Source organism: Balaenoptera physalus (assembly GCF_965194825.1).
Source record: "Balaenoptera physalus genome assembly, chromosome: X".
Taxonomy (NCBI): domain Eukaryota; kingdom Metazoa; phylum Chordata; class Mammalia; order Artiodactyla; family Balaenopteridae; genus Balaenoptera; species Balaenoptera physalus.
The window spans coordinates 87,953,402-87,970,409 of record NC_138903.1 but is presented as its reverse complement, the minus strand read 5'-3'; the positions used below and the strand labels follow the sequence as shown (position 1 = coordinate 87,970,409).

Genomic DNA, 17,008 nt, shown 5'->3' with positions numbered 1-17,008 from the left:
ATCTGGGCATTGGAATTTCCATATGGAATATTTTGTTTAATGACAATGAATACAGTGAGTTAGGAATGAAAGGAAGTAAAGAAATCAATAGGATTATTCTTGAAATTCTTGACATAGTTAAAGGGCTATGAGATGTAGCACAGTCCTTGAATATACATAGTGGGGTCCTATTTACTTTCCCACTCCTACAATAGTAGCAATAGACACATCTTAGATTTTACAGAGTAGTTTATCTCTTCTATGGGAAAACAAATTGAAAGGAAAGGAAACACGATGAGAGGTGAACAGGCTTCATAGACAGAGGTGGTGAAGAGCAAGAGATGATAGAAATTACCCAGAGCTTTCTTTCTTCATGTGATAGCAAAAGTTCTTGTACCTGGGTTTGCTTTATTTGTATGAGTTGATGAAAACTTATTTTCCTTTTTGAATACTCACTTATCCATTCATTGTCCAAGTGAGTCCAGCTTTATTAGAACAGGTGGACTAAAAAAGTAATGACATATCCTCACAGGTGCCAACTAAAGGTACAGTTTTGAAATATATTGTTGTATACCCTTTTCCATTACTAGGGTCAGTGTTCTCATTATTTATAGAAATTACAATCATCTATTTAAAACTAAAATACTTTTATTTTTTTTCCTTTAGTCTATCCTTAACCTAAATAAATAAACAAAGATCCAAGCATATCTTAAATTATTTGTTGAGCTTTCTTTATTCCATTGCCAATCAGTCAGGTTATGCAAAATAGCCTAGGATGGACACTGTGGATTTTTTTTTCTTTTCTTCATGATTGTAACTGTCAAACTTATAATATGCTCTTTATTTTTAATGAAATTACAAGCTGGAGATGGTATGTTGATTAAACACAGTGGGAACTCACTCTATGTCTGTGAAGATACTTTGATTTATTGCTCTCTTAGTCAAGTTGGAAAACATAACCTCAGTTATGCTGTATGGCCAAAGTTTAAGTTCTTCATGAGAAAGACTGATCTAGCATTTAAAATTAAATATAATTTTAAGTGAATTCTAAGAAGGTAATGTATCTCCATCATTAAAAATCGGTTTTATTGATACTTCCAAAGGAGATACTGGAATGTATGTTTTTGCTTAACATATTCATGCTTAAGCAAAAGAAAAAAACTCATGCAATAGAAAAGCATAGACTAATTTGCAAACTTGACAATATATATTGAATGTCTATTGAGTTCAAACCAACATAATAGGTACTAGGAAAGATCATACATTCACTAATTTATTCAGCAAACATTTATTAAGTATCTGCTATATGCAAGATTTTATGCTAGTCTCTATAACAAATACAGAGTTATACAAGATATATTTCTGCCCCTTGAACAGTGTAAAATCTGGTAAGATTATGTGTACAATACAAGCCTGTATATTAATTATGTAAGCATGCTACTAATATTTCTGGGGCCCCATACAAGAATACAAAATGGCTGCCCACAAACCACATGTCTCAATATTTAAATGACTAATAAAATATTAAATAAAATGTTTTATTCACTTTCTTTGAAAAGTATACTTTCAAATGACCTGGAAATCCAGGTATGAATTTAAAATTTTTGAACTCCTCAGAATTCTGCACCAGAACATAGAAGTGTAAGAAGAGCTATTGTTCAGAGATCTGACCTCTGGCCCACTACCCTTTCCTTATCATACATAGTTTTGTCCCACTCAAAAGAAACCTTGTGTGCATGTTTAGGAATTCCCAAGCCCTCACGTACAGTGCATTCACAATCTCTGTAAGCAGTTGCTCCTTGAATACCCTTTCACATAGTGGTGCATACAGTGGGAGAACAGGTCTAACATAGAAGTTTGGGCAGGACTGGAAGAGGAGTCAGGGCAGTTGGGAAGAGAATTTTGGGATCCTAAACAACAAAGTTTCATCTAATAAGAGGTTGTAGAATTTTGGTGGGAACCTTCCCTGGCCCCATAGGCTCTTCACTCTGTGGCAGTGGAGCAACTGAATGAGTGCTAGAATGAGGCCCTCCAAAGCACAGGGCCCACAGCTGCGTTTAAGAGCAATATAGCAGTCATGAAGAAATACATATTGTATGGCTGGATATAATATAGTTCATCTATATGATTCAATTATTGAAAAGAAAGGTGATTTCTACATGTAATGACGTAGAAAAATGTCAATGTCATATGGTTAAAGAAAATAATGCATATAATATAATTGCATTTTTGTCAAAACTAAATTTAAACCAGTACAATGCACATATTTGTGCATATTTGGATGAGAACAGAGGAGAAATGCTGAGGAACTATTAACATGGCTTATCTGAGAAAGGGTGGAATTAGAGAGAATATTTTATTTTATGTTTTTCAGCTTTATTTATACTTAATATACAAAAATTGAACATATTTAATGCACATATTTTGATGCATTTGGACATACACATACACCCATGATACCATCACCACAATCAAGGTGATAAACATATTTGCCTTGTGCTAAGCGTTCTTATCACAAAAACAAGAAGCAAGGGAGAATATTTTCTTTACACATCTCTATATGTTCTTTATATATTTATAAAAGTGAGAATATATTAGTTTTGTAAGAAAAAACTCAATATATTTTTTTGTAATGCCAAGAAATATATATTGATTACCTACTATGTACATTGTACTATTAGGTGCTGAAGAGAGTCTCATCTCATTTTTTGCTCAGCACAGTCATCCAACTGAGAAAACTATTGTTCCAAGAGATAAAATTTCTTGCCCAAAATCACACAGGTAGTAAATGAAGAGTCATTTCAACCTAAGGTCTTCTGAATCAAAGTCACTAGTCTTTCTTCAATATATACCACAACTTATTTCAAAATTAAGGAAGAGTAGTGACTTAGAAGTATTTCCTACACATGTTTTGGATCTATTTGTCCCTAGTTCTGACCAACTTTCAAGGATACCCTATGTCTTTCAGATCATTTACATGTAATTTAGTGATTTATGCCCCTTAATTATACCACAATTTGGACACTGCACTGTTTGTAGCTTTTTTGCTTGTTTACTTTTATTGCCAGCCTTGTCTGGCAAGATGATATGACCACATGGGCAGCCACAGTTTACCTCTTAATTTGGGGTATGATGTTGTTGCTGTGCAACAGGGAAGTCCAGGGAATCCTAGGGTACTGAGGTAATAGCTAGATGAAAGTCCCTGACTGAGGTGCTGGAAGAGCCATTTACTCAATAAGGTTCTAGTGAACTGTACTCTGGTGTGGACTAGTAGTAGCGATATTTTACTGCAACTCACATATCCCCTGGAAACCTGAGAGAGTAAGAAGAGACAAAACAGTTCTTTATGATTTAATAAGGTATGCCCACATATATTTCATTTTGTTCTCACAACTACCCTGCAAGATAAGTGTTGTTAACTCCATTTTATAGCAGAGTAAACTGAGGCTCAGAGAGGTTAAGTAACTTTCCATAGAAGATACCAATATTAGTCAGGGTTCTCTGAAGAAACACAACCAAAAAGATGTGTACACACACACACACACACACACACACACACACACACACACACACACACAGACATACACATTTGGAGACACAGTGAAGAGTCACAGTTTGAGTCCAAAGACAGTCTGCTGGCAGAATTCCTTCTTGCTTGGGAGTGGTATTTGTTCTATTAAAATCTTCAACAGATTAGATGAGGCCCACCCACATTATGGAGGGTAATCTACTATACTAAAAATCCTTGATCAAATATTGATCTCATCCAAAAAAACACCTTCACAGAAACACCCAGAATATTTAACCAAATATCTGGCTACTGTAGCCCAGCCAACTTGACACATATAATTAACCATCACAACACCACAATTAAATTTTTGTTTTAGAGTTGTTCTCATAAAATTGAAAACTCTAGTTATTTTATTATTTTAATGATGTTATTGTTTGTTCAAATTTCAGAAAGTATATAAATCATTACTAAAGAGCACTTATATTGATAATGTTTCCATATATTATATATAGATGATGAAGCAGGGACTAGAGATATTGAGAAAAGTAAAAATATTCAGCTAATTAACTTCCTTAAGTTACTATGCTTATAACAAGGTGAGAAAAGAGACTGGTTGTTTTTTAGTTCCTAATTTCACCCTTTCTTTAGAAAGCCATGGAAATTGCATTTAAGTATTAATTGAATTAAAAACAAAATTGTTTACTAAGTTCCATTTAAACACAACCTAAAGAAATACAGTAATAGATAAGGTTAACGTCTTCATTTAACTTAAAATGTTCTCTTGAAGATTTGATCAATAATTTACCAGACACAGAAGCTTGAAAAATGCTTATTGTTATCAGGTTTCTTCCTTTAATATGGAGAGCAATAAGGTAATTGTTAGTCATTTGGATAACTCAAAAATTACCTGTGCTGCTTTTCTTACATTTTACTGAGAAGGGATTACAATGTACTTTATTTTGTAATATTAAAATCTGATGGGGGTATATAAGTGCTTAGTATTCAACCATAGAGTGAATTTATATTTTGGTCAAATCTGTTTTGAAAATTAAAACTAAAATCATGTCTATATAGTAAGGCTGAATCAAGTAGGGAAGACTTGTTTTAGATATCTTTAGTAACAATAGATGTGACCCGTACTGCAATACAGTGTCATTGTACAGATATAGCTTGAAATGAAGAAATAATGTGAAGGTGGATCCATTTATTTGGATTCATTATAATTAACCAAATCAATCATTTCATAATCTGAGCAGTTGTACACTTGTCAAGAGCTGATCAAGGCAACCATATAGAGGATTCTGTATTGTCCAGGGTCTAAAGTTATACTTAGGTAGTATAAATTGAAGAAAAAAATTGATTTTTATTTTCTGATTAAGCATGTGAGATTGTATTAATTTTCTGCTGCCTCCAGAAACCCCACTAAAATGGCAAAAGTATGATTTTAAGAGGATATATCCACAATCATAAAAGTAATGAGAAAGGTGATGACAGTAGTAAATAAGACATGCTTACACATTTGAGAAGGATATAAAGTGGAACACAGGAGTGGTAATGACTTAAGAGATAGGGAAAATCTAGAATCTAATGGCTTTCAGAGGGAAATACTAACCAGATCCCAAAAATCTGGGCCACAGAATTCCAGGAAGTCTCAAAAATTGGAGCCATCAGTTACTTCAGAAACCAGGGTGAGACAGGATTAAACAGGAAGAGAGCAATTGGAGCCATCAGTTACTTCAGAAACCAGGGTGAGACAGGATTAAACAGGAAGAGAGCTTGAAAATATACTTATGGAGCCATTAAACTTTCAGGCCTCCTTCCTCACTCTTGCATTAACAGAATCACAGAGGCTCTGAAATCAGGGACACCAGACCAGAAGAGAGGAGTGTGGTGCTATACTGAAACATGAAGTTCAGTGAAAGTCAGCATATTGAGTAGTGAAATGCCAAGTCTCTGTTTGCATCCCAGAATATGACAGCGAGGATGACAGTTTCAAAAGTAGAAAATTAAAGATTCTACTCTGAAGAAACTGAAACTTTGAAAGATTTATATTTGGAAGTCTCTGATGAAATGGCCAGGTTTGTACTGTTGAAATAGGGTGAGGCCTACCTATACAGAAGTCCTGCTCAAGCACACAGAGTTTTTAATTAGGTTTTGGTGCATCAGCCTTAACTATAAATGGACATCCAAGGTTCATAGTATATTTGAACAAAGGTCTTATCTTTAAAGATCAAGACTCAAAAAAGAGAAAGGAGGAAAATTTGAGAAGACAGACAATTCATTAATTTCACCCCATTACAAAAGCACAAAGGACTATTATATCTTTAGAGAACCAGGAGAAAATTATATAAAATCTATAAATAAATAAAAGTAAACATCTTTAACATTTAAAACATAAATATTTAATCTAAAAATAACTAAGAGAAAATTTTATAATATTCAGTGTTGCAGAAGATGTGGCTCAACAAGTATGCCACATAAATTGCTGGTGAGATTGTAAAATGGATTGGTCACTTTGGAAAATTATTTAATATTATTTTATAAATTGAATACTCATATGCCATATTAGCTAGAATTTTCACTCCTTGTTGTAGACTTAAGAGAAACTCTTACATATGTTTAGGACATGTACAAGATTGTTCACAGCACAAGATTGTTTATAATCTCAAAACTCTGGAAATAATGCAAACACTCATCAACAGGAGTATGGGTAAATAAATTATGGTTTATTCACACAATGGAATATTACATAGTATTCAAAAGAAAGAAATAGAACTATATGCATCAATATGGATAAATATTACCAGTTTAATATCAAGAAAAAAATTAAGCTTAAAAAGATTACATAATAACACTATATGCTTTTTTTAAAGTTAAAAACAATGAAAACTACATAATAATATTTTACTACATACTTTGTGTGTGTGTGTGTGTGTGTGTGTGTGTGAGTATGTTTGCTTTGAAGGGTTATTTTGAGGACTAAGTTAATACAAGTAAAATGCTTAGAATAGAACTTGGTAATATATGAGAATTTTATTTTTAATATTTTTACAACTTTGGGAATATTTAAATAAAAAACTAAGCCAAAAAAAGGTAATTATTAACCCTGGGTATATATATATATGGGATATTTTGTAACAAGGGAAATGAAATCATTAGCTATCACTTGTCTCAGTGTGAAAAGTATTTTCATAGTTATAATTACATAAATATTTTGAATATTGTTTAGCCCCAAATTTTGATATATCTACATTAGAAAGATGAGGGAAGAAGTATGTGTGATATAGGGAAGTGGTATGAGAAAGTTAGTGGCACATTGTTCATGGTACAAATTTAATATATGTTTAACATTAATAAATCAATTAACAGCAATGTAAACATTATTTGGTAAATGGAAGCATATGCCAAAAACATCTCACAGCATTGAAACTCATTGCCTCAGGAAACTGAGAAACAGGAATGGGAGAGGTGGGGCAGAGGATTTATTTTTCATTATAAGACTTATTGCTCATATAACCATGTAATTTATCATTAAAAAAGATATTGCAGAAAATAAAATGAAGTACTTTCACAATTAGATTAGGACAAGGGTTATAAAACAGGATTGTCCCAGGCAAACTGAGATGTATGATGAACCAACTATTTGACTCTCAAAACTTGGTACATATATTAGTTTGATACAAATTTAAAAAAATAAAAATATAGAAGTAGTCACTTCCAAGTTAATCGAATATGTTGGTGTGTTTTGTTTAGTTTTCTCAGTTATCCAATTTGGCTATCTAAAGGATCAGCTTATTTGTTTAATGGCTGAACATTCAGGTTCACTTTTGGGTAAATGCAGATGATGTCTAAAAAAGAGGATATATAGGTTGATATTTAAAAAAAAATTGATTCCTCTGCACAAAATTAAATTGGCTACTGAAACTACTGAAGAAAATGGTAAAGTTCTAGAGTGTCACAGCAAGATGGCAGAATAGGAAATCCCTTATACTGTTTTTCCACAGATACACTGATTAAATAACAATATATGGTCAAAAATGCCCTTATGAGAATTCAAGATTCAAGAAATAGCAGTATTCCAGGTGAGCACAAAGCCAAGAACAGTTGCATTGAGACTAGTAAGCCAACCAATTTCACTTTACCTGCATCAGCCCCTCCCCAAAGCTGGCACAGCTCAGCACTAGATGAAAATACACTGACTAGTGAATTCTGCCTGAGAGAGTCGGCAGAAAGGAGGCAGAAGAGTAGAGAGTGCATCCAACATTCCAGATTCTTTTTTTTTTTTTTTAAAGGGTCATGCAAAGGACTGGTTTCTGTCTTGCCTCATTCAGAATACTGATGGAACAAGCAGAGTTTAGATGCCTGGGGGCCATTAAGAAGAAGGAAAAGTGTGAGTGGCTTGCTGCTGGTCCAGAGGACACACAGTGCATCAGACAGGGGCCAGTGCAGCTTAACAGCCTCTCCCTTGTGGGGATGGAGAAAAGTGAAAAATGCATGCAATATTCTGGATTCTCAGGGAGCTGCCTGAGTGAATGGAGTGCAGATGGGACTCAACATACTCTAGAAATCTGGTGGCTGCTGAGAACGTAAGTGAGCTGAGTGGCCTGTGGTAGCTCCAAATGATCGGCAGATAATAGACAGAAAAATAGGGAGCAGAGATTATAAGCTCCAGGAAAAGAAATTGGGAAGGCTCTCTATTAAGAAATTTTATGTACAGACCTAAAGAAGTCTCATCCTTCCAGAAAGGTTTTCAGAGGCCCCAAGAAAATGTAGCTGGGCTGATTGGTGTGTGCCTTTCCCTGTACAAGCCAGTCTGTACAAACTGGGACAGGGGGCTAATTTTTCAAATGTGCATATCCTAACAAAAAGTTATGAGAAACACAAAGAAACAGAGAAACATATCTCAAACAAAGGAACAAAATAAATCTACAGAAACTGACACTAAAGAAATGGAAGTACATGAATTACCTGACAAATAATACAAAATAAGTGTCACAAAGATGCTCAACTAAATCAAGAAAACAATGAATGAACAACGTAGGAATATCTCAAAGAGATGATAGAAAATATTTTTTAAAAGAACCAAACAGAAAAAACAGTAACTGAGTTGAAAAATTCACTAGAATGTTCAACAGCAGACCTGATCAAGCAGAAGAAATAAAAAGTGAAGCCAAAGACAAGAAACATTGAAAAATCAAGGTAACATGACACCACCAAAGGAACACAATAATTTTATAGTATGTGTTCCCAAAGAAATGGAGATCTGAAATTTTCCTGATAAAGAATTCAAAATAGTTGTTTTAAAGAAGCTCAGTGAGCTACAATACAGAAAAACAATTCAATAAAATCAGGAAACAATACAGGAACAAAATCAGAAGTTTAACAGATAGAAATCATAAATAAGAACTCATAGAAAAAAGGGTAGATTGATGGTTGCCAAGGGCTGGAGCATGGGGGAAATAATAAGATGTTGGTCAAAGGGTAAAAACTTTCAGTTAGAAGATGGATTAAATTCTGTGAATCTAAAGTACAGCATGGTGACTACAGTTAACAATACTGTATTATACACTTGAAAGTGGCTAAGAGAGCGAATCTTAAGTGTTCTGTTAACTGAAAAAAATGCACAGTGTGAGAGTCGCGGGTTAAGCTTTATTTGGTGTAAAATGAGGACTATTGCCTGGGAGGCAGCATTTCAGATAGCTCTGAGAAACTGCTCTGGAGAGGTAGGGGGGAAGGTCAGTATGTATGCGATTTTGGTGAAGAGGGGGTCCATGCAGTCAAGCACACAGTTTTTTGCAGAAGGTTGCTGCCATTCTCATGAAGTTTATTGCTAGTCACGAGGAGCAGATTCCACCATGAATGACTTTAGTGCTTTTCTAGATATGAGGAAATGCAAGAATTGGGCTCATAACATCTTCTCTTGAAAATACCTAACTATCTAAAAGCCTGTTCTGCCAGTTTTTTTCCAGAGCACAGAATACCTCATTCCTGATCTCCACCCTGAACTCCTTTCATGGGGTGTTGAAGGTCAGTGGCTGCAGCGACTCATGACTTAATCCTTGTAGAGGTAGATGGCAAGTGCTAATTTTTAGTTGGCATTGCCCCTTCATGGTCATAAATTAGACCATGGTTTGGGAGGCATTTCATGACCATTTCATCCTAAGGTGCTAGGAATAGTCATTCCCAGGTCTGGTGAACATTTTATTGATAGGCTACTCAATGTGCTTTTAGTGGAATAGGCCTTATTAACAGTAGCCAAAAGTCTCTGGACCACCTGTCTTACTAGTGTGTTATGGTCCAGGAAAAAATTCCTTCTTGTTGCATCTTACCATGTCTAGAGTTACACTATTACAATCATTCATCTAATATAGAACTACATATTTTGGTTGGAGCCTCAGTCACACATTTGTTAATGCAAGAAACAATTTTGTAAAACAGGCAAAATACAAATAATGTTGCTAATAGCATTAATAGAGTTATAAGTAAATATTTAAGTCAGGAGCTTCCTACACCAAACCAGTTTTTAAAGTGGTCGTCAAGACTAGGGAGTGGGTCACTCAAGGCAGAAATCTGATTTTTCATATGGTTCATTAAACGTGCTATATTAGAGGATTAATCAAGTATGAAAACACAGCATTCAGTTTGAATTATGGCACAGGTGCCTCCCTGAGATTGCTGTAAGGATAACAAGGGCCATGAGGTTTTGTAGCTCCACTTTTCTTATCATAGAAACCTCAGAATTCAGTAGGCTAATAGCCTGATTACTACCATTTAAAGCCTGTGGAGTGAATTTTGTTAAGGCTTGATATGGCCAATTACTTCCTCCAACGTTATTGAAGGCGCAAAAATATCTGCTAAGTGGCTATACTAGCGGAATACAGATCTCTTGACCCATCCAGCTCATACCAATGGTAAATTGGCTGGGGCCATCTCTAAATTGTTACATACATGACCTTGAGTCCAAGGAAATCCTAGAGTACCTTGCAGAAGCCAAGGTCATAAATTAGTACCACCAATCCACGGAGTTCTGTTAAGTGTGACCCACTGAATCTCTGGTCGTCTGACCCAGTCTGTTCCATATCAGTCAATATCTCTAAGGGTAATAATATGTAGGCATTGTTCATAAGGCACCCAGCCAAATTTCCTAAAGTTATTAGGCTGATTATCCTTAGTATGATTTAATTGATCCCAACATAGGGGAGCACTTAAATGACCACAGCCTGGTGTTTAGCACATAAATCCATCCCATGATTGTGGGAGGTTTCCTCTTCTAATAAATGGAAGATTATAGTTTTTGATTGAAACTTAGCTCATTGTTCTGACTGAGCTTGAGTGATCCTAAAAGTAAATTCATATTTATGGCCAGGGTCAGAGCAGGTATTATTAATTGGCCAAGTGAGGGGATCCCACCTAGTAATATCAATAGTGGCCTGAACAGGACTATAATTTCCTTCTTCTAGAATAATTTCCTAAGGGCCAACCAATTAGAGACTTGGAGTGAAGAAATCCATCAATGTAACCCAGAAGAACTAGACACAGGTAATTGTCCACAAACATAAAAATTGGATTGATTTTTAAAACTAGCGTAGGATTGTACCCATGCTGAAAAAACATTTGATTCATAAGCAAAGGTCCAAGAAGTCAAGAAAACACTATAAATGATCATACAGATCAGGTCCAGTATCTTGGGCCAGCTGTCTACTTCTGATATCCTCTTCTTCTCATCCTGGCATACATATAGTTTCTCCTTGGTTTGAGCATCATTTTAAGATGAGTTTGAGGTTAGCAGTCCTATCTATAGACGAGTCCACTGCAAGGGCCCTTTGTAAGTGGAAATCAACCCAAGAGTCAATTCCCTTCAGATTCACTGTGCAGGAGCTATTTAAGAGTACCTGATAAGGGTCCTTCCATCTAGGTTGGAGATAGTCCTTTAAATTATGGAAGTTCCGATATGCATAATACCCTGGTTGTAGGTTTTGGGGCATATGATCTTCATTCAAAGATAGATTACTGAGATAATCTTCAGAAACAAACTTAAGAGTGTACTTTTTTTAAATATCTTTATTGGAGTATAATTGCTTTACAATTGTGGGTTAGTTTCCGCTTTATAACAAAGTGAATCAGTTATACATATACATATGTTCCCATATCTCTTCCCTCTTGCATCTCCCTCACTCCCACCCTCCCTATCCCACCCGACTAGGTTATCACAAAGCACTGAGCTGATCTCCCTGTGCTATGCGGCTGCTTCCCACTAGCTATCTATTTTACATTTGGTAGTGTATATATGTCCATGCCACTCTCTCACTTTGTCAGAGCTAACCCTACCCCCTCTCCATATCCTCAAGTCCATTCTCTAGTAGGTCTGTGTCTTTATTCCCGTCTTAACACTACGTTCTTCATGACATTTTTTTCCCCCTTAGATTCCATATATATGTGTTAGCATACTGTATTTGTTCTTCTCTTTCTGACTTACTTCACACTGTATGACAGACTCTAAATCCATCCAGCTCCCTACAAATACCTCCATTTCGTTTCTTTTTATAGCTGAGTAATATTCCATTGTATATATGTGCCACATCTTCTTTATCCATTCATCCGATGATGGACACTTAGGTTGCTTCCATGGCCTGGCTATTGTAAATAGAGTGCAATGAACATTTTGGTACATGACTCTTTTTGAATTATGGTTTTCTCAGGGTATATGCCCAGTAGTGGGATTGCTGGGTCGTATGGTAGTTCTATTGTAAGTTTTTTAAGGAACCTCCATACTGCTCTCCATAGTGGCTGTATCAATCTACATTCCCACCAACAGTGCAAGAGGGTTCCCTTTTCTCCACACCCTCTCCAGCATTTATTGTTTCTAGATTTTTTGATGATGGCCATTCTGACAGGTGTAAGATGATATCTCATCGTAGTTTTGATTTGCATTTCTCTAATGATTAAAGATGTTGAGCATTCTTTCATGTGTTTGTTGGCAATCTGTACATCTTCTTTGGAGAAATGTCTATTTAGGTCTTCTGCCCATTTTTGGATTGGGTTGTTTGTTTTTTTGTTATTGAGCTGCATGAGCTGCTTGTAAATCTTGGAGATTAATCCTTTGTCAGTTGCTTCATTTGCAAATATTTTCTCCCATTCTGAGGGTTGTCTTTTGGTCTTGTTTATGGTTTCCTTTGCTGTGCAAAAGCTTTGAAGTTTCATTAGGTCCCATTTGTTTATTTTTGTGTTTATTTCCATTTTTCTAGGAGGTGGGTCAAAAAGGATCTTGCTGTGATTTATGTCATAAAGTGTTCTGCCTATGTTTTCCTCTAAGAGTTTGATAGTGTCTGGCCTTACACTTAGGTCTTTAATCCATTTTGAGTTTATTTTTGTGTATGGTGTTAGGGAGTGTTCTGATTTCATACTTTTACATGTACCTGTCTCGTTTTCCCAGCACCACTTACTGAAGAGGCTGTCTTTTCTCCATTGTATATTCTTGCCTCCTTTATCAAAGATAAGGTGACCATGTGTGCGTGGGTTTATATCTGGGCTTTCTATCCTGTTCCATTGAGCTATATTTCTGTTTGTGTGCCAGTACCATACTGCCTTGATTACTGTAGCTTTGTAGTAGAGTCTGAAATCAGGGAGCCTGATTCCTCCAGCTCCATTTTTCATTCTCAAGATTGCTTTGGCTATTCGGGGTCTTTTCTGTTTCCATACAAATTGTGAAATGTTTTGTTCTAGTTCTGTGTAGAATGCCAGTGGTAGTTTGATAGGGATTGCATTAAATCTGTAGATTGCTTTGGGTAGTATAGTCATTTTCACAATGTTGATTCTTTGAATCCAAGAACATGGTATATCTTTCCATCTATTTGTATCATCTTTAATTTCTTTCATTAGTGTCTTATAATTTTCTGCATACAGGTCTTTGGTCTACTTAGGTAGGTTTATTTCTAGATATTTTATTCTTTCTGTTGCAATGGTAAATGGGAGTGTTTTCTCAATTTCACTTTCAGATTTTTCATCATTAGTGTATAGGAATGCAAGAGATTTCTGTGCATTAATTTTGTATCCTGCTACTTTACCAAATTCATTGATTAGCTCTAGTAGTTTTCTGGTAGCATCTTTAGGATTCTCTATGTATAGTATCATGTCATCTGCAAACAGTGACAGCTGTACTTCTTCTTTTCCAGTTTGGATTCCTTTTATTTCTTTTTCTTCTCTGATTGCTGTGGCTAAAACTTCCAAAACTATGTTGAATAATAGTGATGAGAGTGGGCAATCTTGTCTTCTTCCTGATCTTAATGGAAATGGTTGCAGTTTTTCACCATTGAGGATGATGTTGGCTGTAGGTTTGTCATATATGGCCTTTATTATGTTGAGGAAAGTTCCTTCTATGCCTACTTTCTGCAGGGTTTTTATCATAAGTGGGTGTTGAATTTTGTAGAAAGCTTTCTCTGCATCTATTGAGATGATCATATGGTTTTTCTCCTTCAGTTTGTTAATATGATGTATCACGTTGATTCATTTGCATATATTGAAGAATCTTTGCATTCCTGGAATAAGCCCCACTTGATCATGGTGTATGATCCTTTTAATGTGCTGTTGGATTCTGTTTGCTAGTATTTTGTTGAGGATTTTTGCATCTATGTTCATCAGTGATGTTGGCCTGTAGTTTTCTTTCTTTGTGACATCTTTGTCTGGTTTTGGTATCAGGGTGATGGTGGCCTCGTAGAATGAGTTGGGGAGTGTTCCTCCCTCTGCAATATTTTGGAAGAGTTTGAGAAGGATAGGTGTTAGCTCTTCTCTAAATGTTGGATAAAATTCACCTGTGAAGCCATCTGTTCCTGTGCTTTTCTTTGTTGGTAGATTTTTTATCACAGTTTCAATTTCAGTGCTTGTGATTGGTCTGTTCATATTTTCTCTTTCTTCCTGGTTCTGTCTCGGCAGGTTGTGCATTTCTAAGAATTTCTCCATTTCTTCCAGGTTGTCCATTTTATTGGCATAGAGTTGCTTGTAGTAATCTCTCATGATCCTTTGTATTTCTCAGTTTCAGTTATTACTTCCCCTTTTTCATTTCTAATTCTATTGATTTGAGTCTTCTGTCTTTTTTTCTTGATGAGTCTGGCTAATGGTTTATCAATTTTGTTTATTTTCTCAAAGAACCAGCTTTTAGTTTTATTGATCTTTGCTATCGTTTCCTTCATTTCTTTTTCATTAATTTCTGATCTGATCTTTATGATTTGTTTCCTTCTGCTAACTTTGGGGTTTTTTTTTTGTTCTTCTTTCTCTAATTGCTTTAGGTGCAACGTTAGGTTGTTTACTTGAGACGTTTCCTGTTTCTTAAGGTAGGCTTGTATTGCTATAAAATTCCCTCTTAGAACTGCTTTTGCTGCATCCCATAGGTTTTGGGTCGTCGTGTCTCCATTGTCATTTGTTTCTAGGTATTTTTTGATTTCCCCTTTGATTTCTTCAGTGATCACTTCGTTATTAAGTAGTGTATTGTGTAGCCTCCATGTGTTTGTATTTTTTACAGATCTTTTCCTGTAATTGATATCTAGTCTCATAGCGTTGTGGTTGGAAAAGATACTTTATACAATTTCAATTTTCTTAAATTTACCAAGGCTTGATTTGTGACCCAAGATGTGATCTATCCTGGAGAATGTTCCATGAGCACTTGAGAAAAATGTGTATTCTATTGTTTTTGGTTGGAATGTCCTATAAATATCAATTAAGTCCATTTTGTTTAATGTATCATTTAAAGCTTGTGTTTTCTTATTTATTTTCATTTTGGATGATCTGTCCATTGGTGAATGTGGTGTGTTAAAGTCCCCTGCTATGATTCTGTTACTGTCGATTTCCCCTTTTATGGCTGTTAGTATTTGCCTTATGTATTGAGGTGCTCTTATGTTGGATGCATAAATATTTACAATTGTTATATCTTCTTCTTGGATCAATCCCTTGATCAGAGTGTCCTTTTAATAATTCAATTAAACTTTGCATTATTATAACATAATAGCAAGGAACTGTCTGGGAAGTGAGTTTTAGTAAATACAAAACTCCATTAACAAAACTGGAATTTATTATTCACTGAAACATAATCTTTTTCTCTCTGCAATTACCCTCATCTCCACCTGACACAACCAAATCAAGAATAATTTGTTTGCAAAACAAATCTGGTCAGTTGCCCACATAGGTTCCTCCAAAGTGGCTGTAGTGGAACTCCTCAAATGGAGTCTCAGACTGGATATCCAAGGAAGTCTCCCAAGGCCAGGAAAGCCACACAAGGACTTGTCACAGATTTCACCTTACAGATTCAGGTAAATTCCTCCCTTTACAAGGTCCCCAAAATACCTTGAGATTCCTGCAGCTGTTAAAAGGTGGCCTCCTTAATTTATCTGAAAAAGCTGTTGGGAACCTAAGAGTTTCCAGTCTCTGGAGGGATCAGAGAGAAAAGATAAATGTTTCAATTCTGCTTACAAAGGTATAATTTACCAACTTACTGTTAGTCATAATTAGTTTGAGGAGAAGGGTTTCCTTATATCTGGAAAACACAGATTTAAAACAGTAGTTTTTCATATAGAAACCATAAAATTATAACCATATTCACCAGTTCACTCAGTCCTATATAACTAATCCTTTTTGTTACGAGTTTTATGAAGCCATCAGTTTTCCCATTAGAATTCTTTAATTTCTTACCCAGTTCATCATTATGGTCAGCAACCCGTACTTGTCCAAAAAGTCCTTTCTATAAATCTTGAAAAGGTAACATTTTTGCAAAGGCATCAGAGTAAAACCATGTCCATTAATGACAAAAAGACTTAAGGCATGTTTTAAAAAACCTGGTTACAATGCAATTGACAAAAATACCATTACTACTGTGACATATAACATTTTAAGATAATAATTAAAATTTTGACTGATAACATTGTACCAGGACATATCAGATTCTTTGTAACTCCATAAAATTTCTAGAATAGCTATATTAATAACATTTGCCATGCAATATAACCTAAGAAGATTTATTTCTCATTTGACAATACTTCCCATGTAATTAAACATATCAAATGAATGTAATTAGTTTAATATCTCTCTTTGGGATGTTTCAGAGGCCTTTTTTTTTTTTTTTTTTTTTTTTTGATTCCAACAGTCACAGTGTATTTTGTCAGGATTGAAAAAAAGCAAACAAGCACACTTGCGTTAGTTCTACTCTAACTTTGAGCGGAAAGTTCTAATCCTAGGACACATAGTTTGTCTCTCATGAAAGAGAGGACTGCCCACTTTGCCCTGAAGAACGTGCTCACTGTTGATTTAAAAACAAAAAAGTTGTAAGTGCTTTTAAACAAGATAGGTATTGTGAAGATGCATATAATCTTTTGTGTGGGAACAGAGCCCCATACTGAAAACAGACTTGCCCTAGTGAGAGAGTGAGTCAAGGTAAATCTTTGACGTTCCTAGTTTTGTAAGGATTGTCTACCACGCAGTGTCCCTAAGCACTCTGCGTCCTTTGCGTAACTTCCTTATATTTACCATTACAAA

General features: G+C 35.3%; 1 pseudogene across 1 annotated transcript in view; it reads right to left on the bottom strand.

Moving 5' to 3' along the window:
• LOC309653252 (large ribosomal subunit protein eL32 pseudogene) overlaps positions 1 to 17,008 on the bottom strand; it is a 499,263-nt pseudogene that overhangs the window by 333,586 nt on the left and 148,669 nt on the right. The window lies entirely within an intron of this gene.